The following is a 6,000-nucleotide window of genomic DNA, read 5'->3' on the forward strand; positions in this document are numbered from 1 at the left end:
CTTATGGACCGTCAACAGCAGCAGAATTGGTACTCAACCACAATCTGTAACCTCATAGCCCGGCAAATCCCTCACTTTACTATTACCATCAAGACGGGGGATCAACCCTGGTTTAATGAAGAGTGCAGGAGGGCATGCCAGGAGCAGCACCAGGTATACCTCAAAATGAGCTGTCAACCTGGTGAAGCTGAAACCCAGGACTACTTGTGTACCAAACAGCGTAAACAGCATGTGATAGACAGAGCTAAGCGATCCCACAACCAACGGATCAGATCTAAGCTCTGCAGTCATAGGATTTAAGGCACAGAAAGAGGCCACTTGGCCCATCATGTCTGTGCTGGCCAAAAAGCGATCCTATTCTAATCCCACCTTCCAGCATTTGGTCCGTAGCCCTGCACATGCATATCCAGACTCCTTTTGAATGAGTTGAGGGTTTCTGCCTCAATCAGCCTTTCAGGCAGTGAGTTCCAGACCCCCACCACCCTCTGGGTGGAAAAGGTTTTTCCTCATCTCCCCTCTAATTTTTCTACCAATCACTTTAAATCTGTGCCCCCAAATCACTGACCTCTCTGCTAAGGTGAATAGACCCTTCACCTCCACTCTATCCAGGGCCCTCAAAATTTTGGACATTTCAATCAGATCTCCCCTCAGCCTTCTCTGTTCCAAGGAGAACAACCCCTACCTATCCAATCTTTCCTCATAGCTGCATTTTTCTAGTCCTGGCAACATCCTCGTAAACCTCCTCTGTACCCTCTCAAGTGCAGTTACATCGTTTCTGTAATGAGGTGACCAGAACTGCACACAGTACTCAAGTTGTGGCCTAACCAATGAGTTATACAGTTCCAGCATAACGTCCCTGCTCTTATATTCTATACTTCAGCTAATAAAAGAAAGGATTCCATATGTCGTCTTAACCACCTTATCGACCTGTCCTGCTACCTTCAGGGATCTGTGGACATTCACTCCAAGGTCCCTCACTTCCTCTACACTTCTCAGTATTCTCCCATTAATCGTGTATTCCTTTGCCTTGTTTGACCTCCCCAAATGCATTACCTCACACTTCTCCAGGTTGAGTTCCATTTGCCACTCTTCTGCTCATCTGACCATCCATCAATATCTTCCTGCAGCCTACAGCTATCCTCCTCGCTAACTACCACACGGCCAATCTTTGTGTCATCTGCAAACTTCTTGATCATGCCCCCTTCATTTACGTCCAAGTTTTTGCCCACTCACTTAACCTATCTATATCCCCTTGAAGATTATTTGTGTCCTCATCACAACATGCCTTCCCACCTATTTTCGTACCGTCAGCAAATTTGGATACATTACACTCTGTCCCTTCCTCCATTAGTCATTAATATAGATAGTAAATAGTTGAGGTTACTAGTTACGACAATCAAATTTTTCTGCAGCACCTGTGGAAGAGCCTGTCACTCTAGAATTGGCCTTTATAGCCACTCCAGGCGCTGCTCCACACACCACTGACCACCTCCAGGCGCTTACCCATTGTCTCTCGAGATAAGGAGGCCAAAGAAAAAAAAAAATAGTTGAGGTTACTAGTTACGGCTTTCCAACCTGAAAAAGACCCATTACTCCCGACTCTCTGCCTTCTGTGTGTTAGCCAGTCCTCAATCCATGCCAACACATTACCCCCAAAACCCTGAGCTCTTATTTTGTGCAATAACCTTTTATGTGGCACCTTATCGAAAGCCTTCTGAAAATCCAAATACACTACATCTACCGGTTACCTTTTATCCACTCAGCTTGTGATATCCTCAAAGAACGCCAACAAATTTGTCAAACATGATTTCCTTTTCATAAAACCATGTTGACTCTGTTTGATTGCGTTATGTTTTTATAAATATCCTGCTATTTCTTCCTTAATAATGGGCTCTAGCATTTTCCCAATGGCAGCTGTTAAGCTAACTGGTCTATAATTTCCTGATTTCTGTGTCCCTCCTTTCTTGAATAGGGGTGTCACATCAGTGATTTTCCTATCCGCTGGTATTCTCCTGGAATCCAGTGAGTTTTGGTATATTACGACCAATGCCTCCACTATCTCTGCAGCCACTTCTTTTAAAACCCTCGGATGCAGGCCATCCGGTCCTGGCGACTTGTCTGTCTTTAGTCCCATAAGTTTCTCAAGCACCTTTTCCCTCTTGATAGAGATTGTTACGAGTTCCTCCCTCCCATTTACACCTTGTTCATCTATTATTGTTGGGATGTTTATAGTGTCCTCCACCGTGAAGACCGATGCAAAATATTGGTTTAAATTATCTGCCATTTCTCTGTTCCCTGTTATTAATTCCCCAGTCTCATCCTCTAAGGGTCCCACACTTACTTTAGCTACTCTCTTCCTTTTTATATACCCGTAGAAGCTCTTACTGTTTGTTTTTATATTTCTTGCCAATTTACTCTCATAATCAATTTTCTCCCTCTTTATTAGTTTTTTAGTCATCCGCCGCTGGTTTCTAAAAAAATTCCCAATCCTCTGGCCCACCACTCGTTTTCACCACTTTGCATGCCTTTGTTTTTGATTTGATACTCTCCTTAACTTCCTTTGTTATCCATGGTGGTTCATCGTTCTCATCGAGTCCTTCCTTCTAACCAGAATAAATGTTTGCTGAGTTTTATGAAATATCTGCTTAAAGGTCTGCCACTGCTCATCGACTGACTTCCCCTGTCGTCTATTTTCCCAGCCCGCTTTCGACATCTCTTTCTTCATACCTCTGTAATTGTTTAAGTTAAGGACACTGGTTTGAGACCCGAGTTGCTCACCTTCAAACTGAAGTTGAAATTCTACCATGTTATGATCGCTTCCCCCTCGAGGATCCTTAACTACAAGATCTTTTATTAATCCTACCTCATTACACATGAACAAATCTAAAATAGCCTGTTCCCGGGTTGGTTCTGTAATATATTGTTCTAAGAAACAATCTCTCACGATTGCACCAATGCCATCCTTGATTAAGAGTGCTAGCACTCCACCTTTATCTAGCTTCCTATTCTTCTTGAACGTCATATACCCCTCAATATTCAGGACCCAATCCTTGTCATCCTGCAGCCAGGTCTCCGTGATGGCTATCTGATCATATTTATTTACTTCAGTGTACGCTGTTAGTTTGTCTACTTTGTTATGATTGCTATGTGCATTTTAGTTTAAATCCCTTTTGTTTAGTTTAAAGCCCTCTCTACTTCCCTAGTTATACGGTTTGCTAGAACACTGGTCCCAGCATGGTTTAGGTGCAGACTGTCCCGATGGTACATAGAAACATAGACAGTAGGAGTAGGCCATTCGGCCCTTTGGGCTTGCTGCACCATTTAAAAAAGATTATGGCTGATTGTCTAATTCAGTACCCTGTTCCCGCTTTCTCCCCATATCCCTTGATCCCTTTGGCATTAAGAAAAATATCCATCTCCTTCTTGAATATATTTAATGACTTGGCCTCCACTGCCTTCTGCAGTAGAGAATTCCACAGGTTCAGCACCCTCTGAGTGAAGAAATGTCTCCTCATCTCCATTCTAAATAGCATACCCCGTATCCTGAGACTGTGACCGCTGATTCTGGACTCCCCAGCCATCGGGAACATCCTCCTGCATCTAGCCTGTCTAGTCCTGTTAGAATTTTACAGGTTTCTATGAGATCCCCTCTCATTCTTGTAAACTCTAGTGAATATAGGCCTAGTCGACCCAATCTCTCCTCATAAGACAATCCTGCCATCCCAGGAATCAGCCTAGTAAATCTTCTTTGCACTCGCTCCAAGGCAAGAACATCCTTCCTCAGGTAAGGAGACCAAAACTGCACGCACTATTCCAGATGTGGTCTCACCAAGGCCCTGTATAACTGCAGTAAGACATCCTTGTCCCTGTACTCAAATCCTCTTGCAATGAAGGCCAACATACCATTCGACCTCCTAATTGCTTGCTGCACCTGAATGCTTGTTTTCAGCGACTGGTGTACAAGAACACCCAGGTCTCGTTGTACCTCCCCCTTTCTCAATCTATCACCATTCAGATATTAATCAGCCTTTCTGTTTTTACAACCAAAGTGGATAACCTCACACTTATCCACGTTATACTGCATCTGCCATGCATTTGTCCACTCACCCAACTTGTCCAAATCACATCTCTTTGCATTCTCCTCACAGCTCACTTTCCCTCCCAGCTTTGTGTCGTCTGCAAACTTGGAAATGTTACATTTAGTTCCCTCATCCAAGTCATTAATATATATTGTGAATAGCTGGGGCCCAAGCACTGATCCCTGCAGTACCCCACTAGTTACTGCCTGCCACCTGGAAAAAGACCCATTTATTCCTACTCTCTGTTTCCTGTCTGTCAACCAATTTTCAATCCATGCCAGTATATTACCCCCAATCCCATGTGCTTTAATTTTTCACACTAAACTTTTATGTAGGACCTTATCAAAAGCCTTTTGAAAATCCAAATACACCACATCCACTGGTTCTCCCTTATCTATTCTATTAGCTACATCCTCAAAAAACTCCTGTAAATTTGTTAAGCATGACTTCCCTTACGTAAATCCATGCTGACTTTGCCCAATCCCATTTATGCTTTCTAGGTATACTGCTGTCACATCCTTTATAATAGACTCCATAATTTTCCCCACTACTGATGTAAGGCTAACTGGTCTGTAGTTCCCTTTTTTCCCCTCCTTCTTTAAATAATGGAGTTCCATTTGCCACTCTCCAATCTGTAGGAACTGCTCCAGAGTCTATAGAATTTTGGAAGATGACCACCAATATATCCACTATTTCCAGGGCTACTTCCTTCAGTACTTTGGGATGTAGATTATCAGGCCCCACTTTTCCCAATACTGGTGCCAGTGCCCCACGAACCCAAACCCACTTCTCCCACACCAGTCTTTGAGCCACGTATTCAATTCACTATTCTTATGTGCCCTCTGCCAATTGGCACGTGGCTCAGGTAATAATCCAGAGATTATTACGCTTGAGGTTCTGCTCTTCAATTTGGTGCCTAGCTCCTCATAATGTCTAAGCAGAACCTCTTTCCTAGACCTACCTATTTCGTTGGTACCTACACGGACCATGACAACTGGATCCTCCCCCTCCGACTCCAAGTTCCTGTCCAGTCAAAGCAGATGTCCCAAACCCTGGCACCGAGTAGGCAACACAGCCTTCTCGACTCACGCTCTTGGCTGCACAGAACAGTGTCGGTCCCCCTCACTATACTATCTACTACTACTACAACTACTACATTCCTCTTTGCTCCCCCGACTTGAATGGCTTCCTATACCACAGTGCCATGGCCAGTCTGCTCATCCACCTTGCAGACCTCTCTCTTTCGTCCACACAGGTTGAGAGCACCTTAAACCTGTTAGACAATTGCAAAATCTGAGGCTCCTCCCCTACTGTCTGCTTGGTCCCTTTACCTGCCTCACTCACGGTCACATCCTCCTGTCTCTCACTACTGACCAAAACTGATGACCCTGTTCTAAGAGGTGTGACCATCTTCTGGAACAAAATGTCCAGGTATTTCTCCCCCTCACTTATGTTATGCAGTGTTTGCAGTTCGGCTTCCAGATCAATAATCCTGATCTGGAATTCCTCTAGCTGCTTACACTTTCTGCAGATATGTTTGTCCTGGATCACCTTGGCATCCAAAAGCTCCCACATACCACAGCTGCGACACAACACTTTACCTGCCGTTGTTACTTATGCTATTGGTTAATTTAGTTGAATTACTTAATCACATTCTTAATTAATTCTCTCACTGTTTCCCAATCTACTAAGCTTAACTAGTATTGCCAAATAAAAAAACTTAGTTTCTAAAATTGAGAGTTTTGAAAGATAAATGATAGAGTTGTATCCTTCATTTTATATTGTCTCATCATGTTCTTCATACCAAAATGAAACACCACATTTCTCTGCATTGAACTTCATCTGCCACTTGTCTGCCCATTCCACCAACTTGTCTACGTCCTTTTGAAGTTCTATACTCTCCTCACAGTTCATAATACTT

This window comes from Heterodontus francisci, chromosome 25, assembly GCF_036365525.1.
Source record: "Heterodontus francisci isolate sHetFra1 chromosome 25, sHetFra1.hap1, whole genome shotgun sequence".
NCBI classification, from domain to species: Eukaryota; Metazoa; Chordata; class Chondrichthyes; order Heterodontiformes; family Heterodontidae; genus Heterodontus; species Heterodontus francisci.